General features: G+C 40.4%; 1 protein-coding gene across 6 annotated transcripts in view; it reads left to right on the forward strand.

The window, feature by feature from the left end:
• Positions 1-13,368, forward strand: part of CEP70 (centrosomal protein 70) — a 115,724-nt gene that overhangs the window by 11,001 nt on the left and 91,355 nt on the right. For 2 of the 6 annotated variants that reach the window (XM_073899408.1, XM_073899412.1), the window contains exons 1-2: positions 830-1,037; positions 2,933-3,034. The gene's annotated coding sequence lies outside the window, so the exon portion shown is untranslated. Of the gene's footprint in view, positions 1-829; positions 1,038-2,932; positions 3,035-13,368 lie in introns of those variants that run through there. The other 4 variants (XM_073899409.1, XM_073899414.1, XM_073899423.1 and 1 more) reach the window with 3 other exon arrangements.

Raw genomic sequence — 13,368 nt, forward strand, 5'->3', positions numbered from 1 at the left:
AGCCCAATGCGGGACTCGATCCCGGGACTCCAGGATCATGACCTGAGCCGAAGGCAGTCGCTTAACCAACTGAGCCACCCAGGCGCCCACTATTGACAAACTTAACACTTGATTCCCACCCTGGAGATTCTGATTTAAGTCGTCTGGGGCTTGAGCACCAAGTTTTCACAGCTCCTCACGTGATTCTAATATGCAGTCAGGGTTGAGACCCACAGGTCTAGGAAGACTAAAGTGACCCATTTAGATAATTCTTCTCTTTCCCTTCTGCGCCCTGCGTAAACTTCTCTGATTATGCCTATCACACTGATCTTAATTTCAGAGCGTATATTCATCCCCCTAACTAGACTTTGAGCATCTCCCGCCAGCCACCTCTGCATTTCTGGAGCCTCATGTAGGGCCTGACACTTGGTGGAGACTTGAAAATGCTGAACGGAAGGGCAGAATGTCATCAACAGACACATACTGGGGTCCTCCAAATGCTAGGTGTTGCCGTGCTCAGCAAGGTCTGGAACCTAGAGAACAGGCTGACTAGTCCTGTAGCAAGGGCTCACAGTCACAGCTCGAGTATGTGTGTGGAGGGCAGTGTGCGATGGCTACATTGCCGGGGCCTCATTTTCACCAACGGCCTCAAATATGTATTTCTGCGGTCTTCCGGACAAATGAGTTTCCAGGTGCCTCCCAACACCACCTGCGAGGCCAGGGTTTGTATTAAGTGCAACTGCGGTGCGCAGGCACACACCGTGAGTGCGGCGCACTCTCGTCTACGTGACTGTGGCGCACTCTCGTCTACGTGACTGTAAGTCCCGCCCCCAGCAGCGGAGCGAACGGGACGCGGGGCCGACCTAAACCCCTCGGTCCCCGCCCTCTCCCCCCCAACCCGCCGGGAGGTGGGAGAAAACAGCTCCAGCGTTCGGAGGAGGAGCCGAGGCGGGCCCTCTCGCCGCGCTCCTGCTCGATTGGCCGGCCTCCCGCGGCGCTGTAACGGTCGCGGAGGCGGGGCCGGGCGCGCTGCTGGAGGGAGGCCACGGCCGAGGAAGGTGAGTGGAGCTGGGGTTCCCATCCCTGAAGCATCCCCGGGACCGGCCTGGCCTGGTCCGAGAGAATGGCCAGAACGGCCCTTATCCGGGCGCCTAGAGAGCCCGCCGGTTAAAAATCCCAGTATAAGGGTTGCGGTCCTGGAGAAACCTGGTTCGAGTCCTGGCTCCCCGGCCTCTGCCATCTTTGGCTGCTCATTTAACGTCTCAGCGCCTCCGTTTCTTCATGCGTAGCATACAGCTTGTAATTCTTGGCGTTATAGGTGGGGATTGAGAAGGTTAAACGAGGCCTTAAGCGTGAGGTTTAGAATGATACCTGGCGCAGACTGGATTGCGGTTAAGTCCTGGGCGATTCCTCCGCCTCCAAGAGTCGACCAGAGCTCACCCGCTTCGCTTTTCAGTGTCAAAGTGTCTGAGAAGGTTGCTTGGCTAGAGAAGACTCGGAGCAAAAGGGGGATGGATACACGAAGGAGTAGGCGAGTAGCCCTTCCAACGGCTCATTAGGCTCACTGCAGATTCGGAGGCCCGCTGACTTTCTGCGGAGTCTAAATTGATTCTGTGAAGAAAAGCAATGAGGTGGAAATGTCAGAAGGCTGGTATCCGGCACCTAGAGATCGCACAGAAAGGGTTTCTACTACCACTTATTTTCCAACCATAAATATTAAGCATTGTGCTGGCATCACCTACATTGGTTCCAGTCCTCTGCGTGAGTTAGTTTTTACTTTCTGTATTGCCTGGTAGACTCCGGCCTCCCCCGCCACATCTTGAGGAAGAGGTGGCTGACTGGGGTTTTGTCCGCAGCTTCTGCCTCAAAGTGGGAGAGGCGTGTTCTGGCCTTTTGTGTACCCTCTCCTGGGGCAGAGTGATTGGGTGGAGATGACATTCAATCCTAACTCCCATTTCCTTATTGGCAGTAGATTCACTTCTTAAGAAATGAGCAGCACGCTGGTATGTTTTTGGAGTAGAGCTTTTGTATTTAATTGACAGTAGAGACTTTGAAAGCATTGCTTGTTCCATTTATTGCAGTAATGTGAAATATATGCTTTTGAGATAGTTGATTACAGATTTTGATGTCTCAATTGAGAAAGAATCATTACAGGCCATGGTTTGTTATTTCCAGCTTTTCCCCAGAAAGTGGTGAAAAATAATTACATTTATTGGATGATGCTTGTTACCTGGGCTTCAGACCTATGAAGGGCTTATAAGTTACCAGAGGACTCTTGGAAACCTGGACAGTGCCAGAAGATACAACATGCTTTGCTTCTCTGCATTTGGCTTTTTATGCCATTTACAAACCAACTAGTATCTTGCAACCCCTATTCCCACAGTCTTACTTTAGGTGTGTTATGGCACTGATTAAAGCTATAGCATCAGCTTTGGCTTTGGAAAACATTTGGTCTCTACCTGTGACTCAAAGTTCCAGATCTGTGTCCTGACACAGCTTATAGTGGGGGAAAATGCTGGTGCACACTATCAGCACATTAATTTCCCAGCGTGGACCTCTGGAAAGGAGGGCTTGGTCACAAGTGGAATTGAGGAGATAGTTTTTCTTCTTGCCTTTGCCTTTTGTGTTTAGTGGTATTTGTCTGAGAGTGCTTCATTTTAGTACCCTTGCAAATGAGAATAATCTACCTTTGTAGCCAGAAGTCAGAACTGATGATAGGTTATGATAAATCTGGACTCCCAGCTAAATGTTTCAACAAAGCAGGGAGAGGAAAGACGAGAAGGGAGAAGACGCATGGTGATGAGCGTCGAGTCCATCAGTGGTTACTTCAGTTGTTCCTACTTGAGTTCAGTGTTTAACAGTACCATAGATGCCTGCTCTGGGAATGACACAAGACCATTCTTACTAGGAAGTTGAATATTTTAAGATTTTGGTTTATCTTTTTGAAATCTAGATGAAGATCCAGTTTTGGACGTGAGACTCACTGGGTGATCATTTCATTGAGATCAACTTAAATGACCAGGTGAAAAGTGCAAGAGGAATTGCTATGACTGAGGTATGTCTAATATGATAGATAACTCTCTCTGGATGTTGGGAGGCCATGGAAAAGACCTATTATTTGTTGAATACTCTAATAGATACATTGCATATATTTCCTTTTGATCTCCTGATAATCCTATCAGGTAGATACTTTAAACTCAGGTAAGGAAACTGAAGTCCAGAGAGGTTAAGTAACTACACTAATTCACATAGTTGGTGGTCACCAACACTAACCACCAACTCTGTCCTGCTATGAGCCAGGGACTGTTCTATTTTCTTTCTATATTAACTCCTAATTTCCATAACACCCCTATGAGCTAAGTACTTTTACAATCCTCATTTTATAATAATGAGATCAGGGCACAGAGTCATTAGTATTTTCCTGGCTGTGTGGCAGAATCCACAATTCAAATCCAGTCAGCCTGGCTGCAGAGCTATACCAGCTTTCTTTTGGTTGGGTTTTCATTACTTTTGTTTTTATTGTTATTTAAAAAAAATTTTTATTATAAAATGAGTTTTTATTAAGTCAAACAGAAAAGAACACATGTACCAAATGTGTAGCTTAATAAATTATTAAAATAAGATGATACCACTCAGATCAGGGTGTAGAATCACCATGCCAGAGCCCCTCCATTGCTCCATGTCAATCACAGTTACTTCTGTACTCTCATTAGTAGCCATTCTTCTGACTTCTATAGTAATTGCTTCCTTGTGTTTGAGTTTTTTTTCATAAATGTATATTTCTAGACACTATAGTGTAGCCTTGCTGATTAAAAAAATTAAGAACTTTTTTTTTAAGATTTTATTTATTTTAGACAGAGAGAACGAGAGGGGAGAGGAGCAGAGAGGGAGGGAAAGGGAAAGAATCTCAAGCAGACTCCTGAGCGTGGAGCCTCATACAGGGCTCCATCTCATGACCCTGAGATCATGATCTAAGCTGAAACCAAGAGTAAGACACTTAACCAACTGAGCCACCCAGTTCCCTCTTAAAAACTCCTTTAAAATATCTGTAGGTTTCCAGGGTGCCTGAGTGGTGCAGTCAGTTGAACATCTGACCCTTGGTTTTGGCTCAGGTTGTGATCTCAGGGTCATGAGATTGAGCCCCGAGTTTGGCTCCATACTCAGCCTGGAAAGTCTGCTTGAGACTCTCTCTCAAATAAATAAATAAATCTTTTAAAAAAATCTGTAGGTTTTCTCTTCCTACAGTCTGGATTTTGCTGATTATGAATTCATGTACAATTTAATACGTTCTGCCCTGGGTAATTCCTGCACATTGGTAGCTGGATCCAGGACTGGGTCAGACTCAGATTCAAGCAGTGTTTTGGAAGACCATTGGAGGTGCCTATGTTTCTCTTTGTGATCTCAGCAACTGTTGATACTTCATGCTTGTATCTATTCATTTAAGGTTGCAAACAGTGGTATTTTAATTCTATCCTGGCTTTTCTTTTTTTTCTTACTAATTGGCATGCTAGTCCCTTATCTATCATCTGGATACACAGCTGTACAATTCCTTTAGGAAAGGCAGCATAAATGCTTGATTCTTTCCATTTATGTTCCTTATCTTTTGAAGACCATTCTTTTAGAAAATCGAATGTCAGTATAAGGTCATGAACTTAAACATATTTGTTGGGTTTTAGTTCATTGCAATCATTATCATTATTGAAGCTCATGTTGTCTCATCTTTGCCCTGCGGGGAGCCTATTTAAGCCTGTTCTTTTGATATGACCCTTAATAGTCTGATTGCTTGTTATCTGATAGCTTGAATGCTCTGTCCGAAATCTGAAATCATCCATTTCTTCAAAAAACTGGATTTTTTTTTTTAGAGGGAAATTGCATTTCAGGGTCATAATCTGTATGCTAGGGATCCATAGTCATTGTTCGAGGCTTTTCAGTAGGCAGAGCTAGAATTCCTACATCTATTTATATAGAGACACACACACATTAAAGATTAAGTATTTCATGAGTGCATATAAACACTTCCAATACAAATTGAGACTATAGAGCTTTCATTTAATTTCCTATTGTATCTATAACCTCTTTTTTTTTAAAAGGTTGATTTTTAAAAATTTTTTATTGTTATGTTAATCACCATACATTACATCATTAGTTTTTGACGTAGTGTTCCATGATTCATTGTTTGTGCGTAACACCCAGTGCTCCATGCAGAATGTGCCCTCTTTAATCCCCATCACCAGGCTAACCCATCCCCCCACCCCCCTCCCCTCTAGAACCCTCAGTTTGTTTTTCAGAGTCCATCTTCTCTCATGGTTTGTCTCCCCCTCTGACTTACTCCCCTTTATTCTTCCCATCCTGCTATCTTCTTCTTTTTCTTTTTTCTTAACATATGTTGCATTATTTGTTTCAGAAGTACAGATCTATGATTCACCAGTCTTGCACAATTCACAGCGCTCACCATAGCACATATCCTACCCACTGTCTGTCACCCAGCCACCCCATCCCTCCTACCCCCCACCACTCCAGCAACACTCAGTTTTTTCCTGAGATTAAGAATTCCTCATATCAGTGAGGTCATATGATACATGTCTTTTATAACCCTTTTTTTTTTAAAGATTTTATTTATTTATCAGAGAGAGAGAGACAGAGGCAGGCAGAGGGAGAAGCAGGCTCCTTGTTCAGCAAGGAGCCCGATGTGGGACTCGATCCCAGGACCCTGGGATCATGACCTGAGCCGAAGGCAAACGCTTAACCGACTGAGCCACCCAGGCGTCCCATATAACCCCTTTTTTTAAAGATTTTTTATTGTTTGACAGCACAAGCAGGGGAGTGGGGGAGGGAAAAGCAGGCTCCCCACTGAGCAGGGAGGCCAGTGCAGGGCTGGATCCCAGGGCCCCGGATTATGACCTGAGCCGAAGGCAGATGCTGAACCATCCAGGTGCCCCTATATATCATTTTGGTTACCCAGTGCTCCTTTATTAGGTTCCTCAGGAAGGAATATTCCCTAAGTTCTTGTATGGGGATAAGAGCTTGTGTTCTTTATACTTGAAAGTCAGTTTTGCTGATATAAAATCCTTGGTTCACACTTCTTTTCCTTGAGTTTCTTAAATATATTACTCTTTTTTCTTCTGGTATAAAGCATTGATATTAAAGCCAGATGATAATCTAATATTTTTTCCCCTTATAAGTCATTGTTCTTTTTTTCTAGATGACCAAAGAATTTTTTCTTTGAAGTCTAGTAATTTTATTAGGATGGGTCAGTATTCTCAAGTATGTGATATGCTCTTTCCATATGTAATTTCAAATGTATATATTTTTTCATTTCAGTAAAGTTTTATTTTTTAAACAGCTTTATTGAGATACATGTGATATAAAATAAGCTGCACATATTTAAAGTGTACTATTTGATAAGTTTTGACATATATATATATATATATATATATATATGTCAAACCATCACACAATCAAGATTGTGCATATATCCATCACCCCAAAAATTCCCTTGTTCCCCTTTGTGGTCCATCTTTCCAGCCTCTCGTTCCCCTAGCCACCATTGATCTACTTAGATTAGATTAGTTTTTGTTTTCTAGAATTTTATATAAATGGAGTCATACAGTATGTAAATCTTCGGCTTTTTTTACTCAGTGTAAGTGTTTTCTGGTTCATATGTGTTGTTGCATATATCAATAGTTTATTCCTTTTTTTTTTTTGAAGGTTTATTCGTTTTTATTGCTGAGAGGTATTCCATTGTGTCCATATACTAGTTTGTGTATCCATTCAGTTTTGATGGACATTTGAGTTGTTTTCAGTTCCTGGCTATTACAGATAAATCTCTTAACTTTTATGTATAAGTCTTTGTGTGGTCATATGCTTTCATTTCTCTTGGGTAAATACCTAGGAATGGAATGGCTGGGTCTTAGGTGTATAGTTAACCTTTTTAAAAAACTGCCAAAGTGTTTTTCAAAGTGGTTGTCCTATTTTACGTGACCATCAGCAGTGTATCTGAGTTCCAGTTCCTTCATGTTAAGAGTCTTTTTTTTTTGGTTTGTCTCTTTTTTATCCCTTTGCTCTGTTTTGTTTCTTAAATTCTACATGAGTGAAATCATATGGTATTTGTATTTCTCTGAGTGACTTATTTCACCTAGTATAATACCCACTAGGTTCATACATACTGTTTTATAGCCGAATAATATTCCATTGGATATATATTGCATCTTCTTTTTCCATTCATCTATCAATGAACACTTGGGCTGCTTCCGTAGTTTGGCTATTATAAATAATACTGCTATAAACTAAGGGTGCATGTATTCCTTTGAATTAGTGTTTTCATATTTTTTGGATAAATACCCAGTAGCATGATTACTGGATCATAGGGTGGCTCTATTTTTAATTTTCTGAGGAACCTCCATATCGTCTCACACAGTGACTGTACCAGTGTGCATTCCCACCAACGGTGCACAAGGGTTCCTTTTTCTTTACATCCTTGTCAGTACTTGAGTTTTTGATTTTAGCCATTCTGAGAGGTATGAGATAATATATCATTGTGGTTTTGGTTTGCATTTCCCTGATGATGAGTGATAATTGAGCATGTTTTCATGTGCCTGTTGGCCATCTGTATGTCATCTTTGAAGAAATGTCTGTTTATGTCCTCTGCCCATTTTTAATTGGATTATTTGTTTTTTCGGTATTGGGTTGTATAAGTTCTTCAAATGTTTTGGATACTAACCCTTTATCAGATATGTCATTTGCAAATATCTTCTCTCATTCTGTAGGTTGCCTTTTAGTTTGGTTGGTTGTTTCCTTTGCTGTGCAGAAGCTTTTTATTTTGATGTAGTCCCAATAGTTTATTTTTGCTTTTATTTCCCTTGCCTCAGGAGACCTATCTAGAAAGATATCACTACCATCAATGTCAGAGAAATTACTGCCTCTGCTCTCTTCTAGGATTTTTATGGTTTCAGGTCTGCATTTAGGTCTTTAATCCATTTTGAGTTTATTTTTGTGTCTGGTGTAAGAAAGTAGTCCAGTTTCATTCTTTTACATGTAGCTGTCCGGTTTTCCCAACACTATTTATTTATTTATTTTAAAGATTTTATTTATGGATTTGACAGAGAGAGACACAGCGAGAGAGGGAACACAAGCAGGGGGAGTGGGAGAGGGATAAGCAGGCTTCCAGTGGAGCAGGGAGCCCGATGTGGGGCTTGATCCCAGGAACCTGGGATCATGACCTGAGCCGAAGGCAGACGCTTAATGACTGAGCCACCCAGGCGCCCCCCCCAACACCACTTATTGAAGAGACTGTCTTTCCCTTTGCATATTCTTTCCTCCTTTGTTGAAGATTAACTGACCATATAATTGTGGGCTTATTTCTGGGTTTTCTTTTCTTTTCTTTTTTTTAAGTAATCTCTACACCCAACATGGCTTGAACTCACAATCCCAAGATCAATAGTCCTGTGCTCTCCCAACTGAGTCAGCTAGGTACCCCTGTTTCTGGGTTTTCTATTCTGTTCTATTGATCTATGTGTCTGTTTTTGTTCCAGTACCATACTGTTTTTTTTTACTATAGTTTTGTAATATAGTTTGAAATATGGAATTGTGATACCTCCAGTTTTGTTTTCTCTTTTTCAAGATTGCTTTGGCTATTTAAAGTCTTTTGTGGTTCCATACAGATTTTAAGATTGTTCTAGTTCTGTGAAAAATGCTATTGGTGTTTTGATAGGGATTACATTAAATGTGTAGATTGCTTTGGGTAGCGTAGACAATTTAACAGTATTTGTTCTCCTAATCCACGAGCGTGGATTGTGTTTCATTTCTTTGTGTTGTCTTAATTTCTTTTATCAGCGTTTTATAGTTTTCAGAGTACAGGTCTTTCATCTCCTGGTTAAGTTTATTTCTAGGTATTTTATTATTTTTGGTGCAATTGTAAATGGGATTGTTTCTTTTTAAAGATTTATTTATTTGAGAGAGAGCACGCGCACGTGTGCCAGTGAGAGAGAGCACATGGTGTGGGGCGGGGCAGAGGAAGAGGGAGAGAAAGAATCCCCAGCAGACTCTCAGCCGAGTGGAGCCGGATGCAGGGCTCCATCGTGCCATCTCATGACCGTGAGATCATGACTTAAGGTGAAATCAAGAGTTGGATCCTTAACCGACTGAGCCACCCAGGTGCCCTGGGATTATTTTCTTAATTTCTTTTTCTGCTGCTTCATTATTAGTGTATAGAAATACAACAGATTTCTCTACAGTGATTTTGTATCCTGCGACTACTGAATTCATTTATCGGTTCTAGTAGTTTTTTGGTGGAGTCTTTAGGGTTTTCTGTAGATAGTATCATGTCATCTGCAAATAGTAAAAGTTTTACTTCTTCCTTACCATTTTGGATGCTTTTAATTTCTTTTTGTTTTTTGATTGCTGTGGCTAGGACTTCCAGTACTATGTTGAATAAAAGTGGTGAGAGTGGACATCCTTGTCTTTTTCCTGACCTTAGAGGAAAAGCTCTCAGTTTTTCCCCATTGAGTATGAAGTTAGCTATGGATTTTTCATATATAGCCTTTATTATGTTGAGGCATTTTTCCTCTAAATCTATATTGTTGAGGGTTTTTATCATGAATGGATGTTGTACTTTGTCAAATGCTTTTAATTTATCCATTGAAATGATCATATGGTTTTTATCCTTTCTCTTGTTGATGTGATGTATCACATTGATTGATTTGTGAATATTGAACTAACCTTGCATCCCAGGAGTAAGTCCCACTTGATTTTGATGAATGATTTTTTTAATGTATTGCTAGATTCAGTTTGTCAGTATTTTGTTGAGGATTTTTGCATCTATGTTCATCAGAGATACCAGCCTGTAGCTCTCTTTTTTAATTAAAAAAGGTTTAAGATTTTATTTTTTCACAGAGAGAGAGAGAGCAAGAGAGGGAACACAAGCAGGGGGAGTGGGAGAGAGAAGCAGTCTTCCCACTGAGCAGGGAGCCTGATGCGGGGCTTGATCCCAGGATTCTGGGATCATGACCTGAGTGGAAGGCAGATGCTTAACGACTGAGCCACCCAGGTGCGCTGTAGTGTCTTTACCTGGTTTTGGTATCAGGGTAATGCTGGCCTCATAGAATGAATTTGGAAGTTTACTTTCCTCTTCTATTTTTTATTTTTTTAAAGATTTTATTTATTTATTTGACAGAGAGAAACACAGTGAGAGAGGGAACACAAGCAGAGGGAGTGGGAGAGGGAGCAGCAGGCTTCTCGTGGAGCAGGGAGCCCGATGTGGGGCTCGATCCCAGGACCCTGGGACCACAACCTGAGCCAAAGGTAGACACTTAACGACTGAGCCACCCAGGCGCCCCTCCTCTTCTATTTTTTAGAAAAGTTTGAGAAGAATAGGTATTAACTCTCTTTAAATGTTTAGTAGAATTTCCTTATGAAGTGGTCTGGTTCTGGACTTTAGTTTTTTGGGAGGTTTTTTGTTTGTTTGTTTGTTGGGAGTGTTTTTTTCTAGCTCCTTTAGGTGTAAGGTTAGGTTGTTTGAGATTTTTCTTCTTGAGATTGGCCTGTATTGCTATAAACTCTCTTAGAAGAGATGATTTTGCTGCATCTCAAAGATTTTGGACCATTGTGATTTCATTTTTCATTTGTTTTAATGTAATTTTTATTTATTCTTTGATTTCTTGGTTGACCCATTCATTGTTTAGTAGGCTCCACATTTTTTGTTGTAGTTGATGTCTAGTTTTATAGTGTTGTGGTCAGAGAAGATGCATAATATGACTTTGATCTTTTTGAATTTGTTGAGACTTGTTTTGTGGCTTAATATGTGATATGTTCTGCTCATGTTCCATGTGCACTTGAAAAGAATGTGTAATCTGTTTGTGGATGGGATGTTCTTAATATATCTGTTAGACCCATCTAGTCCAGTGTGTCATTCAAAGGCACTGTTTCCTTGTTGATTTTCTGTTTGGATGATCTGTCCATTGTTGTAAGTGGGGTGTTAAAGTTCCCTGCTATTATTGTATTACTATTAATTACTTCCTTTGTTTGTTATTAACTGTCTTATGTATTTGGGTGCTCCCATGTTAGATGCATAAATATTGACAATTATTATATCCTCTTATTATATTGTTCCCTTATTATACAGTCCTTTGTTGTTACAGTTTTTGCTTTATTTAAGATTTTATTTATTTATTCATAAGAGAGAGAGAGACAGAGGGAGAAGCAGGCTCCCCGCTGAGCAGGGAGCCCGATGTGGGACTCGATCCCAGGACTCTGGGATCATGACCTGAGCCGAAGGCAGACGCTTAACGACTGAGCCACCCCGGCGCCCTACAGTTTTTGTTTTAAAGTCTGTTTTGTCCAGGGGCACCTGGGTAGCTCAGTCAGTTAAATGTCTGCCTTCAGCTTGGTCATGATCCCGGAGTCCCGGGATTGAGCCCCGCATTGGGCTCCCTGCTCAGCGGGGAATCTGCTTCTCCCTCTGCCCCTCACCCCACTCATGTTCTCTCTCTCAAATAAATAAATAAAATCTTTTAAAAAATGTGTTAAAATATATTTTGTCCAGTAGAAGTATTGCTACCCCAGCTTCCCCATGCCCTCACTTTCAGTCTGCAGGTGTCTTTACATCTGAAATGAGTTTTATAGGCGGCACACAGTTGGGTCTTGGTTTTTTTTTTTAATCCACTCTGTCACCGTATGTGTTTTGATTTGAGCATTTAGTCTATTTGCATTCAAAATATTTCTTGATAGGTATGTATTGCCATTTTGTTACTTGTTTTGTGGTTGTTTTTGTAGTTTTTCTCTGATCTTCTCTTGTTCTCTTTCATAGTTTGTTGACTTTCTTTAGTGATATACTTAGCTTTCTTTCTCTTTATCCCTTGCATATTTATTACTGGTTTCTGATTTGTGGTTACTGTTAAGTTTGTATATAACATCATCTGCGTCTAGCAGTCTGTGATAGGTTTGAGGTCACTTAAGTTTGAACCCTTCCTTTACTTTTGTCCTCTCCACATTTTAGATATATGGTGTTATATTTTATATCCTTCTATTTTATGAATCCCTTGCATGATTTTTACAGAAATGCTTATTTTTACTGCTTTTATATTTTTTACTTTTCATATTCTCACTTATGGTCCTTTCCACTCATTTAATATTTCTTGTAGGGCTGGCTTAAAGGTCATGAATTCCTTTAGTTTTTTTGTTTGAGGAAGTCTTTATTTCTCCTTCTTTTGTGAATGACAGCCTTGCTGGATAGAGTATTCTTGGCTGCAGGTTTTTCCCTACTAGCACTTTGAATATATCATGCCACTCTCTTCTGGCCTGCATAGCTTCTGCTGAAAAATTTGCTGATAGCTTTATACTTACATGTAAGTGTCTTCTTTTCTTTTATTGCTTTAAATTTTTTTTCTTTATCACTACTTTTTGCCATTTTAATCATGTGTTTTGATGTGGACCTCCTTGGGTTGAATTTTTTTGGGAATCTCTGTGCCTTCTGGATCTAGATATCTGTTTCTTCCTTAGATTAGGGAACTTTTAAGCTATTATTTTTTCAAATAAATTTCTGCCCCCTTTTCTATCTCTTCTTTTGAGATTCCTGTAATGCAAATGTTATTATGCTTGATGGAGTCACTGAGTTCCCCGAGTATATTCTCAATTTGCATATTTTGTTTGCTCAACTTGGTTACTTTTCATTACCCTGTCTTCCAGGTCATTAATTTGTTCCTCTGCTTTCTCTAGCCTGCTATTTATTCTGTGTAGTGTATTTCTAATTTGATTTATTGTGTTCTTCATCTCTGATTTTTTTTTTAATCTTTTTGTTAAGGTCCTCACTAATGTCCTCCACTCTTTTCTCAAGTCCAGTGAGTTTCTTCATTACTTTAAATTCTCCATCAGGCATATTACTTGTATCCATTTCACTTAGGTCTTTTGTTGGTGTTTGGTCCTGTTCTTTCATTTGGGACATATTTTCTGTCTTCTCATTTTGTCTAACTCTCTGTGTTTGTTTCTTTGTGTTTGGAGTCAGCTATGGCTCTTGCTTTTGACGGTAATAGTCTTTTGAAGAAGAGGCCCTGTAGCTCCCTGCAGTGTGGCGTTCCCCTGTTCCCTAGGACCTTCAGGGAGTGTCTCCTGTGTGTGTTGCTTGTGCTCTGCTGTTGAGTCCTGGTTGAAAAACAGGGTTTTTCCTTCAGTCCAGTTGTCTGCAGAGGTTCTCTTTGCTTGTTGTGGGAAGTGTTTGGTCCTGTGCCGAGTGGGGTATGTTTTTTTTTTATTTTTTTATTGTTATGTTAATCACCATATATTACATAATTTGTTTTGGTGTAGTGTTCCATGATTCATCGTTTGTTCATAACACCCAGTGCTCCATGCAGAATGTGCCCTCCTCAATACCCATCACCAGGCTAACCCATCCCCCCC

This window comes from Callorhinus ursinus, unplaced genomic scaffold, assembly GCF_003265705.2.
Source record: "Callorhinus ursinus isolate GAN/ISIS: 27379988/994484 unplaced genomic scaffold, GSC_fseal_2.0 scaffold1, whole genome shotgun sequence".
Classification (NCBI taxonomy): Eukaryota; Metazoa; Chordata; class Mammalia; order Carnivora; family Otariidae; genus Callorhinus; species Callorhinus ursinus.